The following is a 26,029-nucleotide window of genomic DNA, read 5'->3' as shown; positions in this document are numbered from 1 at the left end:
GGATCATTTACAAGCGCTTCACTAACAAGTTGTGTGATTACCCCGAAATAGACACACGTGTGGTTTTTTGGTTAAGCAATAATGTTAGAGTAATGTTTGAATTAGCTATTTTTTTTTAATTTACGCTTCTCCTGCATATAATAAAGTAGGCAGAGGGCGCCTTTTATCAAACACTCCGTTCTTAACTTTTCACCCAATTTTCGAGAAATTTCGTGTAAAGAGGCGAAACTCGACGCTGCTTTTTGTCTTATTACCAGAGCCAGGAAATAAAAATATCAAATTCAATCCCTCGAGTGGGAATAGAACCACCAACAGTCTACGACCCCAACTTTTAAGTGTCAGAACCCATTACCATCAGTTTAAATTATTATTACTGAGCGCAAAGCCATCAAACTATAAAATGATCGAATCAATTTATGAGCTATTATTTAACGAACATACATACATGTATTGTCACACGTCTCTTAAACGTAGCAGATAACGGTTATTGCGCTACCAACATAAATTTTGCCTTTTTCATTGAAAACATTGAAAAGATATTTTTAAAGGTTTTCCTGTAACTGAGATTAGGAGACCTTTTTATGGCGTTGACTTTGTTATTACTTTGCCTTGAGGCCGTCGTAGCGCAGCGGCACAGCGTCTGACTGTAAACGCGTTGATTATGGGTTCGATTTTCACTCAGGAGAATAAATTATTTTGATTTTTTCCCTCAGCTAATACAAAGTTAAGTTTAATCCTTCAATCGTTTAATTTTTTTTTCCTAACTAGCGCACGATTGAACTTTATAAGAATTGAAGTATTACAAAATTAACTACGCAAACATTAATAGTGTTGGAAAAATATTTTATAGTAGGTTTTTTGCATAAATTTTGATCCCAACGAAATTTTGGGATAAAAAGTAGCCTATATGTTGACGCCACATCTCCCTCTATCTTTCAGTTTAAGTTCCATAACAATTGGTTCAGCTGTTTCGAAGATTAGCCCAGACAATAGACAAAAAAACCGATAGACAAAAATTTCAAAATGATTTGCTAGCAAAACATGGAAGTGTGGAAATAACTATTCTATAGTAACTGTTATTTTGAAATAGCAGATAGACACTTCAATTTTATATATATGTATAGAGCTCTTAGATCTTACAGGGGTAGAAGCGAGCAAGAGGTGATGCCCCCTAGTAATGCTAAAAATTTAATGCTAAATATGCACACAAGATTTTAAAATATAATTATGAAATTATAATAAAAAAACGAAGACATAAAAAATATGCTTTGAGATTTAAAGATATACGGCCATAAAATATTTTAACCCTAAATCTTCTAAAAAAAAATTAAAAAAATCACTTAAATTACTCTATATTTATTTATGTATGAATATTTTTAGTTCAAATTTAAAACCTACAAGAGGCTCAAGCTGTATTACGTTCTCTAAAAGTAAAACGAAGCGTTTTCTGAATCTGAAAGCCCAAATTAAAGCTTTTTTACAAACACTAAAAAATGTATAAAATTGTAAAAAAAACAACATTTTCTCTCACCTCTACGGGGAACCGTGTCAATGAATACTGGAATTAGGGCACCCAGAGACCTAGAACTGGAATTTTTTTAATGATTAATGAAATAAAAAAGTAAACTTAACTGGTTAAATTACAGTAAAAAATGTGTAACTTTTTTTTGTATGACCGTCAGAGATTTTATTTTACATCAAAAAAATATATTATATTAAATTTGTAAAATAATATTATATAAATAGATGCCGTCTTGACGTCGGGGTGGGGGAGGGGTCAATATAAGATTCAAGAAAATATTACCTTTCATTATTGGAAAATAAGAAAAAATAATTTGATTTAATTAATACTAGGCTCTCTCTCATAGAAGTCTAATATATTAGAATTTATCTTCAAATGGGCATCGAACTCATTGCCATCATCCACATATATACTGTATTTCTGCGCCACAGTGGGCAAATTACATGTAATTTTAAATTTATTCACAAAAACTAATTCAATTTGAACTTTGACCCACTAACGCTGCTCTCTTCCGGTTTCGAGTCGACGATGTCATTAGCTTATAGTAATTAACAGAACGGCACTATGGAGCCATGAAATATATAATTGTTTTGTTTTAAATGTAAAGAGGAATAATTCGTCACTATGTGTCTCAATATTTACAAATTACATATAAATGAAACTTGTTAATTATAGTTTTACAAATTTTGTAAGCATCAAATATTTTTTTTTATTCTAAAATTCGAGATAACAGTAAGTATTTTATTAGCTTCTCACTCAATCCCGCACACCCTCTTCCCAACCAAGCATCGCCCAATTTTCGTCATTGCGTGTTAAGGGGCGAAACTCAACACCGCACTCTCTCTTGTTATCAGAACAAAGAAATGAAAATAATAATTCATTTGATAAGTAAATTTGATGTCATATAAATATAAATTACATACATTTTTCAATAAACAGACAGACGGACGACTTTTTAAAATAAAAAAATAGACATTAATACAAAGGAAATTTAAAATGGAATATTTTAAAAATTCATTCTAAAATTCGTGTCCGCTGTTTCTATGGGCAGAACGTGAAACGTATTTCATATCCCGGGAGTCCAGTAAACTGAATACGTTCAAAATTACATCACACTGCCAGGAGGGAGGGGGGGGAGCCTGTAACGGTCTCTGTCGAATGTTTTAGATTATGTTATTGTATGAAACTAGTGGTTCACCGCGACGATGTCTGACTCGACTTGATAGTTGTGGGGTCGATTCAACGCTCCGGGCGATGACTATATAAAAAAATGTCGGTGTTGTTAGACAGATATTCCTAAGTGGCGGTGGAGTGGCCTCTGGTCATGCTTATATGTATATGAATTCAAAAATATATTACAAATTTCTTTACTTTTATGCATTTAAGCGCTCCACCACATGTCTCAACACAGAGTTAGAACATGCAACCATTGTTTACATAGATAATTATTGCAAGATATATTCCAGTTCTACCAGTCTTTGATCATATTACATAATACGTACTATATATCTACTATCTACATACATATATATATATATATATATATATATATATGTAGGTACAAATGTGTCAAACGATCCACCACAACCACCCAAGAGGCCTGCACTTACGTGCAGGCTGCCATATTAAATTCACAATAGACGTTGCGTTCTTGTACTCAAATTATTACTGTTCAATGCTTGTGTATATTATTATTGCAATATTCTATAGGCCTCTTACATACCTATACGGGTATATACATATAGTGTATGAAACCTTTCCATTACTTAGCGACTAACAGCCCGCGCAGGGTTCGCTAATAGAAAATTATAAGCTAAGAAAAGAAATGGAAAAATAAAAACCGAAATTAGTAATACAAATTATATCTTATCTATTTTGATCAATCAGTCAAATAAACGTAGGGACGTTTATTGTTCTCTTGAACCTTGTAATATGTAAGTTGACTCTATACCAGTAAACTTGTGTACATGACCAACTGACGTCATAGCAGAGTAAGCTGGTATCCAACGTTTTCGTAACAACGCTTGAATAAATATTTAATTTCCTCGAGCGGGAATCGAACACACCACCAGTCCAGTTATGACACTTAACGATTAAATAAAAATATAGTATGTCTATATAGTGTATTGTAATACATACATATGTATAAAAGAAATACATGCCGTCACATATTAAGTGAATTATTAATAATGATAATTAACCATTCTAACCGTAACATAATTATTATACCAACTCTGAATATTTAATAGCAACTGCAACTACTCCGATGCCATGACTCATGTGAGACATTACGAAATTAGGTTAACAGCTATTTAACAGGCCTTAAGAAGCACACAAATTATCCTCGATTACCTAAACGATTTACAAATTCATGGTAGTTTAGTACGGTATATGGGTTCATATCCTGCAATTTGTATTTAATAATTTTGGGTTATATTTGGGATAAAATTGGAATTTCATTCGCCTTGACGGAATTTCATACGTATGAGTAACTGAGGTGGAACAGCGTTGGACTGTAACGCAATGGTTGAATCTGATTTAATTTTCCACTTGGGAGAATGATTAACCTAAAGTAAGTGTCTTAATAGGAACGAAGTATCTTCACACTAGGTTTCTCACTTCTTTTGCCTACGCTGCTATACAGCGTGAAGCTAAAATAATTCACTCTTGCGCTTTGGTAGACAAAATGTGGCGTTGAGTTCCGCCGCTTAACACGCAATGTCTCTCTTGTCTTGTTTTCTCTGCGTGTTCTGCTAAAATAATATTACGCACGCAATGAAAACAAAGATTTGTAGATTTGTAGTGTACTATTAAGTCTTTGTTTTCATTTGATATTAGGTTTGTCTGTCTGTATATCTCATATATGTATGAAATATTCTGTGCTGTTCAAACAAAAACGATGCATAAACGCTCGTATGTTTTGATTGCGTTGACTTAGAAGCTTATTAAATATTTGTTATAAATTTTAGCTTGATACTTCCACATAATCTGGAGATAAATAGTCTTGACATACAAACAGCAGTGCAATCCTATCAAAGTTTCGTTTTTTTTTTCTTTTAAGGTCTGGAACCATAAAAAACCCAAATAATTTTTGCAACCAAGTGTTGAAGGCCATCCAGTTCCAAGATAATACGTACGGTTACGCTAAAATACTTTACGTGTACTTTCTTTAGATAAATTGACAGAGTGACATCTGTCAAAAAAGACCCAAATTTTTTCGCTCATGAAAATGAATGTCAGAAGTGTGATTCGAGGATTTTCATGTGAGAACAGATTTACCTAAAGGGTAAACGTGATTACAATCTATTATGTCGTATGTTAGTTTTCTTAGTTCTTTTTTGTTTTATGCGTAAATAAACGCCGCTTTGTGTCGGCATAGTGTTAAAACACTCCGTGGCCCACTTTTCGCCCAATTTTCGAGACATTGCGTGTAGAGTAACGAAGCACTTTGCCGCGCTTTTTCTATCAGAGTGGGTAATTAAAAATAAATAAAATAAAAATAACTTAACTTAATAATTTTACTAAGTGGTAATCTAACCTACAACCACCGTGTTGATAGTCAGATGCTGTCTCACTGCGCCACGACAACCAACAAAAAAATATTTATATTTTTTTGCCAGAGGGAACCTGGGAATCTAGTGTTAAGACGCTCTGTTCCATTAAGATACCTCCTTTCCCCACTTTCTACTGAGTTCTTGAGCTACGGTCTCAATACATACATATATATGTATAATGCAATATAAACTCACTAAGAACTTCTAGTATTGGCCGAATACCAATAATTCGGGTTATGATAAGTTATCAACGAATCCGTTCTTAAACTTTGAGCACTGTTGATAACTTGATGGCGCTGGGATTACATATCGCCGTCTCGGAAGAAGAAAATTATTATATTATTGTAATTATATCGATAACATCGTAGCATACAAAGTGTGGCGTTGAGTTACGCCACTAGACATACAATATGTTGCCTTGAGATTAGGTTCTGTTTGGCTAACGAACTATATATACTTTTGAAGAATATTTATTTTTTGTCTAATAATTATGGTCTTAGATATATTACTTTCTTTAGTACAGTAATGCAAAAATCAAGTAAATAAAAAATCCATCCATCCATCTCTGAAAACGATGAAACAAAACTTCTATATATAATTAATTTTAATATAAAGAATAATATTTAAAATTAAATCAGCTTCACGGAGTGTGGAGTGTCTTAACAGTAGGTTCCCTTTACCCGGCTATACGCGGGATACAGCGTGAAGTTATAAAAAATATATTAAGCCGACGCCATGTGACACCACCACTAAACTAACACTCAAATAGGGCTGTCCGTGTTGACTCGGTTGACCAGTTCTGATTAATCGCATTCATGTATTAACGATTTATTCTTATTTATTTTACTAATAATCTTTTGGTTTTGTCTATTTCTATACAATATATGTTTTCGATACAATATGGAAGAAATTTTACCTATAAAAATAAATATAGATAAAAAGATAAAAAAAAGATAAAAAAGATAAAATACATTAAAAATTATTTAAACTTGTGAAGCTGCTTCTTTGTAGTATTGCCAACTTTTTAGAAGAAACTTAAGATGTTTTGATTTTCAATAGAAAACTGACGACTGGGGAGCGACAGCTGAATGCAATACACTTTTAGATTTTGACTTTTCCTACAACAGTTGTATTTTAGATTCATGACAAGAAAATAACTAAAGATTTTGAAGCAGTAATCTATAAGAAGTTGAGGGTATCTTGAAGGAGCGGAAGTGTCGACTGTATAATCTATATAGGCGTGAATGGTTTATTATTAATTATCCCTCTGGTAACAAAAAAAGCGCGGCGTTAGTTTCCGCCACTGAAGATCACAGCGGCACAGCGTCTGAAGAATATACGCTACGCTTATAGGTGCGATTCCCACTCGGGTGAACAGGTTATTTTAGATTCCTACCTAGTGTAAAGAAATCAAACACCTCGAGGCTTTTACAGAACTTATATTTCTTCCAGGGCTAAATAACATTAGGCTTCTACAATTTATATCTCAGGACTTTTACAGAACTTATACTTCTTCCAGGGCTAGATACCATTAGGCTTGTACAATGTATATATTAAATTATAATACAATATTTTATTCTAGAGGACCACTTTCCTCTTCAGCTCCAAATCTAATAATGCGCATCAGAATTTTCAACACATCAAGCGTCGCGCTAGTTCTATGTATAAATTTTCAAATATATCTTTTTATTAAACAAAGAGGTTGATTTACATTTTTCTATAACAAATTATCGTAAATATAAAAACTATTTATATAAAATCATTACATTCGGCCATCCGACTTCGTGCAATCTCCCGATGCACGACTACTCACAAAAACAGTTAAAATCAACCATGTATTATTATAAACTCATTACATTCGGTCGATTACAAATAATATATGTATTGATATTGCCGCAGCCTACTTGACATCACTAGTTTCAACAAATACAACTAATTAAGCCATTGCGTCTTATGGAGCTAGTACAATCATATTATAACAAAATGCGCAATAGATACTAGACTTAACATATAATTTACAAAAAATAATTACTTTTGAGACCAGAAGACTTTTGGAGTTCTCTCAGAAATTTAACCATATGTACATATAACGAAATTGTAACTTATCGCTGCGTGGAAAAAATACGAGAAAATCTATCAATAAATAAAAGATGTTTTGTTAAAATGTCTGTCGGTTTTGTCGGTTTATGTCTCCTTGCGTTTGTCTGTACGCATATCCTGAGATTATGAACACTTTAAACATTTTAGTAATAAAAGTTGAGCAAGTAAAGGAATATGTAATATAAAGTTTAGTTTCAACTCAAAGTAATATCAATAATCATACACACAAATATAAATATTATGTCCACTGGCTACATGCTTGTTTATCTCTGCGTATATTGCACTCTTTACCTACATTATTAAGCTTATTTTCTTGCTGTTACCTATTATTATCTGTCAGTTTCGTTATTGAACTTTAATTTCACTTCTAAATATATAAAATAATAAGCATAGCGTATTTATATTTGAAACTCCTGTAATGATACCCGCTATAATTACAAATATCCTACGAAATACTTTGCCCATCATCAAATAAAGAGAAGTAAAAGAAAATGCTTAACATAAGAAAATGCACAGCAGGCGGCCTTATCGCTCTAAGCGATCTCTGCCAGGCTACCTTAAGGTGCACTCGTAAGTGTATGTCAATCGGTAGCCTACCGCTGCTTTATATCCTTATACACATACGTAATATATCCTATTATATTGTATAGAATTATTAATTATAATAAAATATAATTTCTAATGTCAACAAATATATATAAATACGGTCACGTTAATTTGTAAAGAAAAGGATACAAAAACTTAAATATGTCTAGGTCTAGGTCTAGGTATAAGGATACCTAGGAAATATTATTAAGCAATTTTAATTAACACAATAGATGTATGTTGATAAGTATGTAAAAAAAAATCCATAACAGTACGTTCAGAAAAGTAAAAGGATCAACGATATTACAGAGCCAAGTAGTGTGCATCTAGCTGGGCTTATATAATGTTTGGATTGAGAACGTTACATTCGATAGGAATACAGCGTCGAGCTATTGGCATCATCAAAAATAAATATATATAATAACAATTTTGCAGTTGAGTTATAACAATTACTTCACATACATACTCATAATGAAATCGTAAATGGTTCGGTCTTTACTTGAAAAATATATTTTTTTAAAAAAATGTTATTAACCTAATAGAACCCAAAACAATTATTTTTAAATTTTTGTTTATTTGTCCGTTTGTCTGTGCGTTTGTTATCTCAGAATCGACTTAACCGATTTAAATGTGGTTTTCACTTCTATTGGGTTCTGGCAAGCTTCCGAAAACATATAGGGTTTATTTTATTACAATCGGTTCATAAACAAAAAAAATAAAAGTTATGCCAATTTAAAGTATTTAGTTCGACAAATTTGCTAATTGCCGTAACAGTTATTTTATACAAGTGTTTTACTGAACTGACTGAATCTTTAGTTGTCAATTCCTTTATTAATATTTCTATTTCAGGCGGGCGTAGCCCCGGACGGGCCCACTAGTAGTAAATAAATTCTTATGTAATGTAAAGAATAACCTCATGAGAAACACTATAACGATTTTACAAAGTTATTTTTTTATTTTAAAATCATCCAATATGAGAATTCCAATTTTAATTAAGTAGAACAACATGTTCCCTGAACTATTCAAGACCGACCTAAACACAGCAATCCCTAACCATGCCACGGAACGACATGCAAGGAGAGTTGGCTGTGGCTGAAATATTCGAAACGATCATCTGTTGAACTATATTTACATAAAAGTCATTTAAACCATCAAATATTCTTTGCGTTGTAAAATTTACTCGTTAAAGAACCGATTCCGAAAATTCCTCAAATTTTCGCAATTGAAATTTACTGAATTTAGGTAAAAAAAATACATATATATATATCAAGGACGAGTAATTTCGACGGCTAAATCAAATTTTAAAAACTATGATTTATATAGATAAAAAAAATAATTTTCCGTATTATTTCTTAACGTATACACAATGCTACAAAAACTATTTTTTTAGTCCTATGTAACTTCCCTAGTAATTTCCTAAAAAATATTTCTTTTGAGATACTTTAATTTTTATAAATAAATTTAGAAATCTTTATTGCCCATTTACGCTTAATGACTAGAATTGGTTTATGAATAAAAACGTTATGTTAATATGAAGCACGTTTGTAAGACAAAATTGCTGCAAAATAACTTATTGAATCGGCTAAAAATGTAATTTTCAACGTATAAACATTGTTTCTAAGTCTACGTTGACGATGCGGTCCCAGAATGAAAATACACTAAATTGTGACCACCATGTTGTCATAAGAGGAACAAAATCGCGTTTAAATAACTACGTACGTAGCAGTTATTATTATTTACAGTTACCAGCAAACAAATTGCGATCTTTTACGAGCTACCAATTGTTAAAGTTTCGAGTTCGTAAGAGAGTAAACATCTATCTTCGTGACAAATTTGACTAAGACAAGGTAAGCAACAAACGCGGAACGCCATATTTTAATGCAGTAAAATCTCATCTACAACTAGAGCACTAACGCCTGCCTAGTCATCAGATGAATTTTCAAAAGGTAAGTAAACCCCTGGACAGAGGTCCAAGAGGTGAAGAGAAACTAACAAGTTTACTAGTCTTAGTTTACATGTTTATTAAATTTATGAGCTTAAGAAATGCAGATATTGACACTCGCTCTATGTGCGTTTCAATTCGCTGCCATAAAGAAAATGGCAGAATACATAAATATACATTTTGTACTAAATAATATATTTTGGAACTGGAGAAAAATATATGTAAAGACAATATACTACCTTTTTAAACATAGCGTTTCATTTTTATGACCCCCGACAGATGTCTATAATTAATTGACAGCCTCGTACAAAGAATAAAATAGTGAATACGTGTGAATACAAAACCAACGTAAGATAATAATAATTGCTATAAATCAAAGCAGACTGGATAACGCTAAAAGACAACAAAGTGAGATGATTCATTAATTGTGACTGTCGTTTCTCTAATTTACACATAACTTGCAACGTCTGTACATATTGTAATTATGCTAATAATAAAATTGTAACGTGTGTATGCTAATAAACTCTTATGTACATAGAAACAAATTTAATTAATTTATTCCAATCACCCCAACCCGATATATAACTATATACTGGAAATAAAAAATGTCGAAACTTGTAGGTGGTACTACACTGGTGGCAGAACCTAATGCTGTGACTTTGTTATCGTGTTTCTATTTATCTTGTTTAATATATTTGTTGCCACAATAATTGATACATAAAAAATATATATCTTTCAATATATAAAATTTTGAACTAGCAGACCAAACTAACACTGTTATGACCTATGATATTTATGACACTGACGGTACCTGATCCTGATCCTGATCCTAATCCTGACCCGATACCCGAGTGAGACTAATTTTCTACTTTTAATGCATGATATCTGAGATAAATCAATAAATCTTCTGGTTTTTTTACATTTCTAATAGGTTTATCGAGTATCCTAATACAGAAAATAGCTTTTTTCTTTCGTTTTAACCAGATCTAAAAGTAAAGCTAAGGGTAATTTATTACAGAAATATTGATGTATATTTTTTTTATTGTCTAGTATTAGCTTTCATTTCTTTGAGAAACTGATCATAATTTCGCTCAAAGCACTTTATTAAACTTTTTGTAGATACGAATTATTTCCTCACAAGACCCATTATAAACAAACGAGCAAAATTTATACACTCATTTACTTATGTAAGCCAATTTTCTATATGTCACACGAACTGCGGAATTACATTTAAATGTGATCTATTAACTTTTATAATACCAGTAACTAAAGTTTAACTTTAATTTTTATCTATTATACAGAAATTTATAAATCTAAACATTGCTTTTGTATACCAGTAAAAAGTTCCTTTGCTTGTCTTTATGTCACCGAAGCGCTTTATCACATCAGATGAACCGCTCATCAGAAGATGTAAATCACTCCTACGGCCGCGAAGATCTCGAAGTTTTGCATTTTCGATAAATTCCTTTTTTGTTTGTCATTGCCATCATTCCACTGGGTGGTTCCTCTAGGGTGCGTCTCAGCATCCGACTCCATTTCCCTCAAATTAATGCAACAAATGTCATTAAAAACTAATAATTTTAATAAATTAATTGGTGTATTTATAAATTATCAATTCAAAAGCATTCTCTTTTAAATGTCATTCAAAAAATATTTAAAATGGATCGTCAAAATGTCAAGAAATAAATCAGAATCAATCAAAAGAAAAAAAAAAATACTAAAATAATCAATATTAATAAACAAACATAATAATTTAAGCATACATTACTTACAAAGACTACTACACACTATGCCTGACTGCCGCAATCATCAGTCACGAGCAGGCGCTTACTTAATGTTTTACTTTACTACTACGCCCGACATACCGAGGCCACCACCAGCCTCGAGCAAGCAGGCTCTTACTCTAAATACATAATATCAATCATCAATCTTCGGCACGCTGACCGATAATTCATCTACGGTACGCTGACCGTTAATTCATCTATGGTATTCTAACCATTCTTCTGTGGCACGCTGACCACTAATTCATCTATGGTATTCTAACCATTCTTCTGTGGCACGCTGACCACTAATTCATCTACGGCATCCTTAGCCGTGTATCAATCTTTATACTATTCTATAAAATATACTTAATCTTCATACTATTTTATAAATTACACTTTAATCTTCATAGTATTCTTTAAAATATACTTTATCTTCATACTATTCTAATAAAATGCATAATAACTCTTAAAGTGACTAAATTTTCAATCAAAAGCTCTCTGATCAATAATATCTACAAAAGCTAGCAGTGGAAAACTTGATTTCCATGTTTTTGTTGTACGTACCTCACTTTGTGGTGCGTGGCGCGTGGCGTGGATCCCGCTTCTGATATGTAAAGAAATCAAACACCTCGAGGCTTTTACAGAACTTATATTTCTTCCAGGGCTAAATAACATTAGGCTTCTACAATTTATATCTCAGGACTTTTACAGAACTTATACTTCTTCCAGGGCTAGATACCATTAGGCTTGTACAATGTATATATTAAATTATAATACAATATTTTATTCTAGAGGACCACTTTCCTCTTCAGCTCCAAATCTAATAATGCGCATCAGAATTTTCAACACATCAAGCGTCGCGCTAGTTCTATGTATAAATTTTCAAATATATCTTTTTATTAAACAAAGAGGTTGATTTACATTTTTCTATAACAAATTATCGTAAATATAAAAACTATTTATATAAAATCATTACACTAGTTAGAAAATTTAATTAACTCATTCCCCAAAAATCAACACCAAGAGTCATGACAAAGCGCGGCGTTAGGTTCCACCGCTCAAGTGCCTTGGTTATACGATAGCATACTAACTAGACAAAAAAACGAAATGGAAGCAAAGAAAAATAATTAAAAACTGTCGCGTTAAATCACATCGGTTCATAATTAAATTTTAAATCATTTTCATTGACGCGGCTTACTCTACACTTTCTTTTACTTTGATATATGGGCGCCGGGACTGCCGCGTCGCATGGGAAAAGAATGGGGAGTTTTATTTACACTCGGTTATAATTAGAACCGAATTTAGGGAGATTTTGATATTTAAGTCGTTTGGTTATTTATTAAACTACTTAAGTTTAATTTCTAAAAAAGGAACGACTACATTTTTATTAAATTTCTTGGTTGGTAAGACAAAAGGCGGCGCTAAGCTTCGAAACTCAACACGACGCATTGCCTTGAAAATTTAGCAAAAAAGTGGTCTTTTTTTCAACAAACTCAACGTGATTGTACTGCCACGTGACTCCTATCTCTAATTTACTTACACTCAACACACTTGATAATATACATAACATATTTACATTATTTCTTCGTATCTAAGTCGAAGAACGCCAAAAAGCCCAATAGTTATAAAAACTACTTTTTACTTTCCGACCGCATCCAATAACGAAACTTAACGCCGCTCTATGTCTTACCGACGAGTGATTTCCCTAAATGTCACTACGCCACTTAACTTTTAAACTCATTTATACACTATTATATAGGCAATATATCATATTAAGTAGTTAACGTCGTTGCTTATAGATTTATGACTATTAAATTAAATGTTAACAAATTTCGGTTATACTCTAAGATAAATCTGTTGTTAATAGATAAACTTCTAATTATATTGATTTATGTGTGTATGTAAGTAAATACATTATTTTGATTATTATTTGTATATAGTTTAGAGGTTGTCGTAGCGAAGTGGCACAATATCTGACTGTAAAGGCGTAAGTAGACAGTTCAGTTTCCCTTCGAAGAAATGAATTATTTTAATTTCCTCTCTCTGGTAACAAGATAAAGCGTAGTGTTAACTTACACTAATTAGCATGCAGTGTCTCGAAAATTGAGTGGATTGTAGGAAACGAACTGTCTTAATATTAGGTTACCTCTGCCCATCCCGGAAAACAAAAACGTGATGCTTCTTCTCTTTTTTGAGCAGGAATTGAAGGCACATAGCAGGATAGGCAGAGGGAACATGGGGGCCTAAGACACTCCGTTTCCATTAAGACACTTCCGTTCGCCACTTTCCAGCGAATTCTCAAGCCATTGCGCGACGAGTGCCGAAACTGAACGCCGCGCTTGGCTTCGTTTCCCAAGTTCCGTTCAATATTAAACATAACACTAGGGTGGTCATTTACAGAGTATTCACACATTTATTATACGGTGTGGCGATCAGGAATGGCGATGTATTTAATATTTCATCAAAGGAACCGTTATGGTAAAGAGAATATTCTACTATACCCCGTATTAAAGAGTAGCTAAATGCGTGCCCTGATATGTTGCTAAATATAATGTGCTAAATTTCAAAATTTAAAATGAACTCAAAGAAAGAAAGAAAACAAAAATAATTCTATACTGTAAGTAGGAATCGAACTCCTAAATATTCCTCAAACCGATTAAATCCTAAAACAATTGAGTATAAAAAAAATGATTAAAATCTTTATTATACTAACCCAAATACTTACTGGAATCTATTTGCAAAACTTTGCCACATCTGTCTTGTAACTTCTGAGATAGACGAGCGTTGGATTTTGATGGATTGATTTATACGAGTATTATACATTACTGCTGCCTGCGACTTTATACGATTAGCTTAGCATTTTTTTAAGTTTCTCTCTCTATCTCTTATCAATATAAGGGTAGAAAGAGAGGACCTAGTGTCAAGCTACTCCGTTCTCCACGCTTGCTTTCCAATTTTTGAAATATTGACTGTTGATTGATAGGGGAAATATTTGTGGGTCTAGAAATCCAGAGTCGAGATGTGTCTTCATAGATCGCATCTACTCTTAACATCAGGACCTTGAAAAACATTTCATTTTGTTCTGCGGACCTAACGCTATACTTTATGTCTGTAAAATAGAACATACATTTTAGTTTCACGCTGCATCCCCGATATGACAGAGTAAACAGGGGGAGACTAGTCATCGTCAAATATTCAACACATCGTGTAATGAATTCAATCCCCCGAGTGGGAATCGAACCGATAATCGTCGCGTATACAGTAAGACATTACGCCGTTGCCCTACGACAGCCCCTATAAAAAATATTCGATATAATAATAGGTACTTCGTAAGAACAGAATTCATTCACCAGATTTTTTTCATAACATTACTAACAAAAGTAAAGTAAAAATTAAATATACATATTCAAGAAAGCAAAGTACGTCTACTACTTCTACATACTACATCGAAATACAAGTTATAACAAGACAACTTGTAGCGAAGTAGAGAACAAATTAAATAGAAAAAAGAAACTCGTATTGAATTTTTCTTTTGAATGTGAGAGTACGAAAAAACATATCATTAACTTCCACGTTTAGTTAACATTAGCTCTGGGCGCAGTGCGGTGGTCTGTAGTCATGGCAATGGTCTTACTTACTGAGAATGTCGATACTTCTTTTCATAGCTTCTCGCTGTATCCCGCATACGGCAGGATAGGCAAACGGAATGTAGTTTTAAAATATTTCTTTCTCACAGTATTCGCTTCGCCTTGTTAGCGAGAGGAGGAAACGAAAATAGAAATGAATCATCCGCCTGATTGAGATTCGGACCCGCAACAGTAAAGGCACAGTCAGACGCTGTACGGTGCCGTGCGCGACGCCAGCCTCTATGTGGACATTGATATTTCGACTATTTTTTTATATAGTTATTTTTACTTAGAATATTGGTATTAATATTTTTAAGTATGTCCTAGTAATATATTTTCTAAATGGGCTGTAAATACAGAGGAAGAAAGTGAACCTTTTTTGTAGAAAACGTATAAAAATTTAATGTAAAGGGAAATAAATTATACATATGTTCTCTAAACAAAATATTTTACTTTCCTAAATGTTCACATTTGCGATAAATATATAAAACACTCCTCACTATCGACATCGATATTAAAGCACAAAGACATCACTTAAACAATTTTCTTCCCGATCGTGTTCAATCCTGATGCACCGCGGCCGGGCCCGGGGGGACCCCAGGGGGACGCGCCGGCGAATTTAGATTCGAACTCGCTTGCTTTATTCTCTATGGGAGCAAAGAACTTTTTGAGTTAGTTCACTATATATACTCGTATATACCGACTTACTCGTACATATACATCTATTGTGTTCTATGCTATACTAACGATCCGAACGCAGCTTCTTATTTTTATACTTATTTTGTTATGATAGAATTTTATATTATAGCCAAATTATACTAAATCTTTACATAAACAATTGTGTATGTGTTATTCCGATGTAGAAGCTATATTACTGTAAAGTTTCATCTAAATCTGTTAAGTACTTTTTGGGTGAAAGTGGAACAAACATCCACACACTCTTCATCCATACCTATATTATAAATTCGAAAGTAACTCTGTCTTGATGACTTTGATGATTTTGTAAATTTTTATATATTTTCGAATTACTGTTAATTTTTAAGTAATTATTTGCTGCTTATAATTAATTTATCTCAGTTCGGTTATCTATACCGATGTTATACACTTAAAATATCGTAATTTTAATCATTTGGGATTTTATTTAATATTGTTCACCAAAATTAATAATTATTTAATATAGAAAAATGTTTAGAATTAAGAATTTCCTTTAGTTACTTTTACTTCTTTTGTTAGTTCATTTCGGTTACTCAGATATTTTTTCTAATAATAAATCTCCACTTATTATTATTTTTTAACTTATTTTAATTATTTAGGCTTATATTTTGGCGGGCGTAGCCGCGTCCGGGCCCACTAGTATTTCATATATATTGTTAGAAATAATGACCATAGAGGTTATATAAGGACGACTCTAATTACTGGCTGGCACCTTTATGGACTGTCAACGACGACCAAAAGAAAAAGATTGCTAACGTCACTCTGCCCGATGAATTCTTTAGAACCGGGTATTGTTATTAGACTGCTAGATAATTCCCTTTGGTTATTTAATAATTATTTGAAGCCTTGTTTTAATTCATTACCTTTCCCACTTTATTTAATATTTCCAATAGTTTCTTACAATATAATATATATAGATAGATCCTAGGAAAAAAATATAATTATATTCTATTAGAATTTGTTTATCTCCAATTCATTCGATGTCTCTAAAATTGAGCAAGATTGAAAAATATTCTGAAAGCAAAAACTAAAAAAAGTACAGACCAACTAACTGACTAGAGGTTAGTTTTCTATTCACTATAGAACAACTATAAGAAAAAAAAAGCTAAGCACGTTCTAAGATACGTCGTGCGATGTACCGTGAAATGGAATCTAAACTCCTTTTGTCTATCTGTAGGTACTAGTAGGATATTTCCAAAACACCCAATTTATATTGAAATGTGATGCATTTTGTCTAATTTTTCTAAATTTCATTATGTCACTCTATTCTATATTTTCCTTTTGAAAATAATGCTGCTCATTCACAAGGGGGAAAAATAAACAAACAAAATCAATATTTGTTTTTTAATTTTAAGCTGTATCACGCACACGGCATGGTAGGAAGGAGGAACCTGGGAACCTACTTTTAAGAAAAAAGATTCTCAGGGTAGTTGATATTTACACATTGTAATAAGTTATTAAGCGTATGGCTTCAAGCTACGAGAAATGAACAGTATAAACTGTTCATTCCGTGTTTCGTTTCTAACTTAAAATACTGTGGAAGTGCCATGTGGCTAGCAATGAGATGTAGCGCTGCCGGCGTTGTATTCCGCCTCTCGTGGGCCGGTGGCATAGTGTGTGACTGTGAGCGCAAATAATAATGGAGTGTCACACTGTGCAGGTATACGTATGCCACTTCCATATTCCCCAATTCAAGGTACATTGGTCATATTCTGCATCTGAGCTGTGATTACTTCACAAATGGTATAAAGTTGCAATGTGACATTAGCCGCGTGTTTCATTTTACACGAGTTAATGATAGTCATGAGTGTTCTACGTATTGCCGCCAGTTTGTATTTGCGACAGAAATTATAAGTTTATTTTGTTGGATATTTTTAATATTATACAATTGAGGCCATCTGGCTGTAAGCGTGAGGGGTTGTGGGTTTGAGTCCACCATGGGGCAATCAAATGTTTTTATTTCCTCGCTATGGTAACGAGATAAAGTGTTACGTTGAATTCAGCTACTCAACTGTTAATGCCTCGAATATTTCTTCTAAACGTTATTTCGCGGAAAATAGAGAATAGTGTCTTAACACTCGGTTATCTCTGCCTACCCTGCTATATGCGAGATATAGCTTGAAGCTTAAGATATTTTTATTAATTATAGATCATAAATGATTTGACAATTAAGTATTTTATTACATATTTTAATTTAAAGACAGACTACAGGTGCAGTAGAATCAATACATAAATACATACTATAAATATCAAACATAGTATAATATTTATAGTATGTATTTTTTTTAACATGATATAATATATCCTACAGCCGTCTTCGATAAATGGATTGTTCAACAACAATCTCTTTATTTTATTTTATAATTTATTAAAAGAAAAAGTGCACAAAAACTCAGTCAAAATGTACAGAAGCGACGTCACTAACATATGATATCTACAGAATACTTGGCAATACTAACTAATTTGTCACTACTTTACAAGGATATCTAAAATCGACACTAAAACCTACGTACTAAAGTTCAAAATAGCGTAGCTTTAGATGACCTATATTGCTATCCTTGCCATAAATACAGCTCTTTAGGCGTTTGAAACCTAGGTCTTTACAAACGGCAGATATGTATGTACATATGTCATTTCTACATTAGTTTCGTTGTAACGAATCTGTTTTCTTTTTTTTTAATATAACGCTATTTCCCGTGTTATATATTTGTTTATAATGAACGTAAAAAGTTGTGTAGTTTGATGCCCCACTCGAAAAATATCGATTATTATTTTATTGCTATTTTTGGCTTCGCAAAAAATTACAAATATATAAGAATCAGGCGAAAAACACCGGTTCTTTGCAGCCGGATTTTTTTCCCATTTAAAACTCTAAAGACAAAGTGCAAGGTTGTGCTTCGCCACCTAACCTGTATGCCGGCAACGCCACATAACAGTCACACGCCTCTGCCCCTCCGCCGAGGTCGAAATTATTTCAACATTTAATTTCCTATTCATTTGAATAAACTCTTTATAACGATCATGTAAATACAGTTCTTTGGATTAATAGGTCACGAATTTTCAATTTATATTTTTATATTTTTACGCTGTGGTTTAACATCGGTTAAATGCAATCAAGGCGAATATTTATTATTGTATTTTTTATTTTCACGCATTTCTCAACATAGTGTTAAAACACTCCGTTTCGCATGCATTGCTTAATTCGTTTCTACCGTTGCTTGTCGACTGTCCAGGACAAGAAAGTAATAATTATTCATTCCTCATAAACAATATAAAACATCAATAGGCATCAAACACATAAACGTTAAGTTTATTATTCTCTAAAGTTTTTTTTTATAAAAAGTAAAAAAGAAAAAAAAAACAGAAAAATGTGCGTTATTCTAATCCCGCTACGTTAAAATATTTGTTTTCTAAAAAAATAATAGTATTAATACTGGGTCCAAGTCCAAGTCCAAGTCCTGACGAGTTGAGACCAAGATGTGATCACAAAGTTCCTGACTCCGACTATGTAATCCTATGCAAAACTGTTAAATAATTTTTTTTTAGACTAAGAGCTTCAAACATATTCAGGCTACTATTTTACTCAACATACGTATAACGCATCACGCGGCGTAGCGCTTAAAAAAAGTTATTTTTTTTGTTTTCATAGTATGTACTTCGTTTTTATTTTTATATACCTATATACCTATACATATATAATTGAAAGGTCACTCACTCATCACGAAATCTCAGAAACTACATGTGCTAGGAATCTCAAATTTTGCATAGGACTTATTTATAGGATGTAGGCGCTCGCTAAGTCGCTAACAAACAGCTAACCTAACTGATGAATGTAGGCATTATATAAAATATCTATATATTTTTAAACTATTTAAAATTCATAATACTAACCACTTGGTCTAAATAACCGTATACTCCTAAACTATATATTCCGACACAAAAGAGGAGCTTTTACCATTTTTTCTCCGTTTGAAAGTTTGCAATTAAGTTAAAGTTTCGACGACAACGGAATAAATTAGTTTTAGTTTTGATAAAAATTTCATACTGAAGTAACTTCGTGGTAGATCGAAAAACTATTTTTAAAAGACAAAAGTTTTGGCGAAAATATGATTTAAATATCTTTCTATTCATTTCTTATTGAGCTACATTGTATTTTTGTTTTTTGATATATGAATAATATTTTTTCCTGCGTAGTGTTGGGAGAGGCTGTCTGTCTAACCTATCAACCTAGTGTTAACACACTCCGTTCTCCTCTTTCCGCCCAAATCTGTTGCGCCTCGCAACTGTGAAATGGCTTACCTGCACCTGCACGGCACTGTTTTCAGATCGATACTGATTTTCCACATAAGGGAACAAAAATATAGTTTTATTTAAATATAGATTAGACTCTCTTGTCTGCCCCAAAATGCAAACAAAAATGTTTTATTTTTACTACACTAGCATAGTAGGTTAAGCTAAGGCAACCTGGGCAACCTAGGAACCTAGTATTAAGACAACGTACGACTTCCGTTCACAACTCTCCGCTGAATTCTGGAGACATTGAGTGTTGAGTGAAATTCAACGCCGCGCATAGCCTCGTAACCAGGACGAAGAAATGGAATTGTTAAATACTTCATTCTCATGAGTGGGAATCGAACCATCGTGCTTGCAGTTGTACCCTTGTGCCTCTGCGCCACAACCACCACCAAAGAAAATTCGAGCATCGTATCCATTCAGGCACATCCCACGCCATATAATACATAAAATATGTTTTATAATGTGTTCTTATACGTCCATCCATATTAAAATAAGATCTATTAAAAGCTTTTTAATATTCATTTCATTTTTTTGATGCTACCTCTGAAAATATATAAATAAAAAGTAATAACAAAGAAAGCCTCTTAGATAAACTAATAGACTCGTTCAGTACAAGGATTGCGACATTGTGGACACATCATATTGACTGGAATTAAATTTACTATATTTTATTTCTTTTTTATATATGAAGAAGGATTCTATTGTTCAGAAACACTCCGTTCTACACGCACTGCCCAATTGTAGGAATATTGCGTGTTTACTGGGGGCACTCAACATCACGTCATCGTGTTATTAGCGAGGATAATTCGAATGTGAAAATTTGACGGAAAGTGGGGAACGGCCTCTGCCTACCCTGCTATATGCGGGATTCAGAGTGAAGCTAAAAAAACAGCGAGCAATTGAAAATAAATCATTACCCATATTAATATTACTAGTGAGAATCGAACCCACAATAGTCGCGCTTACAGTTAGATACAGCGTCTTTCTCTTCTTCTGCTATTCTTTTAATTGTCGGTTTTGAATTTCTGTGACCGATTTTAAGCCCATTAAGAGATTTCCTAACAAAAGCAAAGGGCGCGCCTAATCTTGAAGTAGCAATTAGTTCATGTAACTTAAACAAATATTTGAAAATTTTTTTTTTCTAAATTAACTATTATAAGTAACGTTCTAACCAAGCTTGCTGAGACACCGTGCAGCGTTCAGGCTGTACTCTATACGGCATAATGTTTTAAAAACGGAAAACACTGCATCTTTACCTATCCTACAAAGTCTTTGGCCTATTTGCCTCTAAGACAGACTTGAGACAACAAAAGCAAAATAAGCCAAATCAATGTGAAAAAGCCTTTTTACGGATAAATCTGAATCCATTAGTCCGCCTCGCGCCAATCCTTCGGTAAATCTTCCATCTGATATCGCCTGCAGTGTTCGCTCCCTGACAGCTTCGGGAACTATTCGGCGAATAAGAAATTGGCTATCTAAGCTATCTAAACTAGCTTAGATGATCTAATATAGATATTTTTTAACTTCACATTGTGTCTCGTACAAAGCAATGTAGGCAGAGAGAACTTGGGACACACACACGGAACACTTCCGTTTCCCACTTTCCCCCGAGCATTGCACACAATGCCACTTAAGATGATGAGTGGAGGAACTCAACGCTGCGCTTTGCATCGTTATCAGGGCGAGAAAATTTTATTCCTTCCAGTGGGAATTGAATCCACAACATTCGTGTTTTTAATATACCTCTGGATATAAAAAAGTATAATACAATGCATAAAAAAAATACATACAGTTTAATAAAAAAATATTATTCTATCATCATGCAATTTGGCAGTCTAGCTCCTACAAAATCTATAAATAAATTTAATTGCGTTGGCCGTGTTGAGACTTAAAACTAAAAAAATACAAAAAACTCCTAAGCAAAAAATAAACCTTATTGCTATATTAACCTACCATCCATTTACATTTTCAACCCATTTCACAAAGAAACACTTGTTCTCGAGAGAGTTCTTTCAAAGTGATCACTCCAGTTTTCAAGAGTTTTACGGAAGCAATAACATTAAGCGGCATTAAAGGCGGACGATTAATCAAACGGCAGGTTCCCAGTGTTACCTACAACTCACAGAGTATCTTATCCTATTTACCTTGTATACACAGGGACAAACATATATTTAAGACGCAATTTTGTTTCGGGTTATAATATGGAGAATCTGGGCTTTTATCGTCCCCGTAGGGATTTTGAGAACTTCTCTCATAGTGCTTTTCTTCACTCCTTGATACCAAATTTCAATTTTCTAAGTCCAGTAGTTTCGTTTAGTTAATGCGCAATGCGCAATGCCTCTAGAATTCGGCAGAAAGTGGGGAACAGAAGTGTCTTAACATTAGGTTCTCAGGTTCCCCCTGCCTACTCTGCTAAGTGCGGGATACATCGTGATCGTCTCCTTTCTTCACTTTTCTTACATACATTTAAGAAACATTGCATGCTTAGTGTCGGAACACAACCCACTTGTTGGATTAACAGAGCACTAAATCGACCCCACAACCGTCGCGTTCACAGTCACACGCTGCCCCGCGATGTCTTATATAGTTAATAAATCAACTTAATAATGTTGTTTGATATTAATATAATAAGTACCTAAAACAATCTAACTTCATATTGTACAATAGGTTCACAAACTCATTTCTAAATTATTCGGTCAATCTCTAAAGAACCTAAATGCAGCGGGTAATTGACCACAATACATTGTTTTCACCAAAATCGTATCGCTGTGAGCGCACGCCATTGTGTCAATACGTGTAGAGTTTTCAATTTATCAGAATGATCCCAAATTACATTTATTGTATTATTTAGAGAGTAGTACAGCAGGGGCATACGCGTGGGACTGGAAACACGACGGTTGTGGGTTCAATTCCTATTCGGCAGAGTGAAATATTTTGTATTTTTCATTTCCTAGCTCTGGTATCAAGATTAAACGCAATGCCTCCAGAAATCGGCGTAAAGTAGGGAATTCAAAACGAACGTAGTGTCTTAACACTAGCTTCTCGGTTTCTTTCTTTCGACATGGCGTGAAGGAAAAAGTAAATTTAAAAAACGTAATGATAATTTATTCTTTATCCTTCCTTGATAAATGGACTCTCTAATGATATTTTTTTTCAATTAGAGACAATAGTTCTTGAGATTAACGCGTTCAACCATACAAACTCTTCAGCTAAATAATAAATATAAACTGGAATTTCAATCAACACACATCCCTAGTATTTAAGTTTAATTGAAAAAGGATTATAGTATTACTATTTAGTATAAAAATATAAAACTATTTTCATTAACTATTCTGTTGGTGTTTCTTAATCATATAAAATATTTCTAAGTCAACACTGTATCCAGCACCTAGCAGCAGAGGGCTCCTATTGTTAAGACACTCTGTTCCCATTAATTAATATAGCAGGATGGATAACCATATTGTGAGAATTAGCTATTCCCTAGATTTATGTACTTTGATGTACACTAGGCTCAATTTTGATATTTTCTCTCTTAATTCTTAGTGCAGTAGCCAGAGAGAACGGAGGGCCAACCGCTACGACTCTCCATACCTCTTTCACCTCTTCCACTTCCGGGGGGGTCCTCATTCCTCCTTCCTTCCTCCTTTCGTCCTTTTCGCGAGCTTCCTTCAGTATCTCAGTAATTGAAGTATAAAAAAATAGTATCGTAAAAAAATGATCATTGAAATCAATAAAGCATTAACATTATACATTAACCGCCTCTGACTCTCAAATCTTTTAGACCTCTTATAGTTAAAGGTGGGATATATCATTAAATACCGCTATTATCCCAAACAAAGTGTAGGTTCTACGGCCACTGGACTTTATTAGGGAATGTTCCTGAGTTAAATGTAATTTAGACCTTATTCCTATTAAGTAAAGTTTATTTTGCCTCAATGAGGGTTTGTCGAGGGAATTTAGATTAATTACACAGGGACATAATTGGTACGTCGATATGGAATGGGTTTCGTATCTCCGCCCTCATGTAGTATGCTCGATAGTCGCTAGCGAACGCGTTCTATCATTTTCCAGAAAAAATGACGAAAATCACGCCTTATCGCTTTAGATGAATGTTATTATTTTTAAGGATTTTTTTTCTTACGAATTGATTAATAGTTTGTTTAAGAGAAAATTTTAATATATTATCGGTAGTATATGAGTGTTATCCGTTTCCAAATCCCTTAAAAATTATTTTATTTAATGAGTTCATACAATCTTCGCTTACCTTTCCTCCATATAAGAGGATGTGCTTCAATCTATAATTTCCGCTTGATCAAAAGTTCCATAATTTTGATTAATTACCTTAGCCGTTATCTCTATGCCTATATTTAGCCAATTTAAACGAAAAAAAGACGTTCGTTATTCATATTCACTATACGAAAAAATAACTACAAGAAAAGAACCCACTACCACCACTCTTGTCAAGTTAGTAATGCAGTGACTACAGTTAACCAACATTACGGTAGTAGCGCAGCACGCTATGTGACTCTTGACGGAACGAGTAACAATTCACCCACAAAATAATAGTTATTATAGAAGGGTTGGTATGAAGCATTAATATAAGTGATATAGATACAAATTAATGTTATATAAAAGTGTATAAATTACTTATTTAGGAAACATAAAAATAAAAGTGAGGCCAGTCGTGGCGCAGGGACACAAAGTGTGACTGTAAACACTACTGGTTGTGGGTTCGATTTCTATTCGAGGAAATGAAATATTTCATATTTTATATTATAAAAAAGAAAAAATAATGATTTAATACAAACTAAACCATTAAAGTTCAGACACATAAAAGTTGATTTAAAAAGGTGTCAGACGAAGCGCGTCGAATCGTCGAAGTGACGACTTCGAAGAAAAGAATTGCATTTAACGTTCACGTTTTTTTTTTATTTTTTAAAGTGACCTTCCTCAAGAAATTGTACACCAATTAAACTATGTCGACTTTCATCCTCGGTTCACTGGTTACAAACAGTTACAAGGGAACAGAGGAACGGACATAGAGGTAATCGGATAAAAATGGAATTAAAGGAGGAGTATTGAAGACATTATATCGTCCCTATGATGTTGTATGATATACCTCGTCACTCAACGTCGCACTTTGTCTGACTCCCTGTAATGGGAATCGAATCAACAACAGCAGTGAGTCGTTCCCACTGCGCCACGATGGCCTGACATAGTATATATGAGCCAATCAAACCCCTGCCCTGTGGCAGTGCCGACTTTACGAGCGATGTATTGGGCAGTAAAAATCACGACGCTCGCTAGTGCGTTTATGACTTGTATTTGGGTCACCGTTTTGTTTTACGCGTTGGTTTATCTTCGTAGGGTGTTTTTAAATATATGTCAAATTTGATTTAAGAGCTTTTTTAAAGATATTCATGTAAATCTTGTCTGTAATTTTACATTAACTTTTTAAACGGCCACAAAAAAAGGGAATTATTTGTTTGCTGATTGATGTATGTGATATTGTTAAAATTAGGCGTCATCAATAATTGAGAATCTATAGTAGTAGGGTTTGAACATGTGTGTTGTTCCGTAAGACAGGGCGTGATGAGTCGAACTCAATGTCGCTCTTTATCCACCCGAGCGAAGAAACTTAAATAAATTAATAATCATTTCCCCAAATGAGAATCGAACCTATAATGATAAGACCATATTGAAATGTGCACATACATTGATCTATACAACTTCTTTGTAGCTGACTTTAAAAAAAGCCGTGTGGTGCGGCCCGGTGTGTATACCGATTGGACTCATCCAGTTTTGATTTTCGTTTTCCTTTGAATACTTTCTCGTCAAAGGAAAACGAAAATTTAATTAAAATTTAGAAATACTATAATTTTCAATTTAGTTATGTAAAGAGATGAGCTAAGACATTGGTTCCATTA

The 26,029-nt window shown here is 33.3% G+C and overlaps 1 long non-coding RNA gene across 1 annotated transcript in view; it reads right to left on the bottom strand.

Annotated features, from left to right (window-relative positions):
• Nucleotides 1–6,500: 6,500 nt before the first annotated feature.
• LOC146533217 (uncharacterized) overlaps nt 6,501–26,029 on the bottom strand; it is a 316,872-nt gene continuing 297,343 nt past the window's right edge. The window contains exon 2 of the long non-coding RNA XR_014878650.1: nt 6,501–7,810. This is a non-coding gene — a long non-coding RNA (uncharacterized LOC146533217). The remainder of the gene's footprint in view (nt 7,811–26,029) is intronic.

The sequence above is a fragment of the Heliconius melpomene genome, chromosome 13, assembly GCF_056956725.1.
Source record: "Heliconius melpomene rosina isolate 202511_hmr_F chromosome 13, ASM5695672v1, whole genome shotgun sequence".
Taxonomy (NCBI): Eukaryota; Metazoa; Arthropoda; class Insecta; order Lepidoptera; family Nymphalidae; genus Heliconius; species Heliconius melpomene.
The sequence above is the reverse complement of the archived record's forward strand: the minus strand, read 5'-3'. Positions and strand labels throughout refer to the sequence as shown.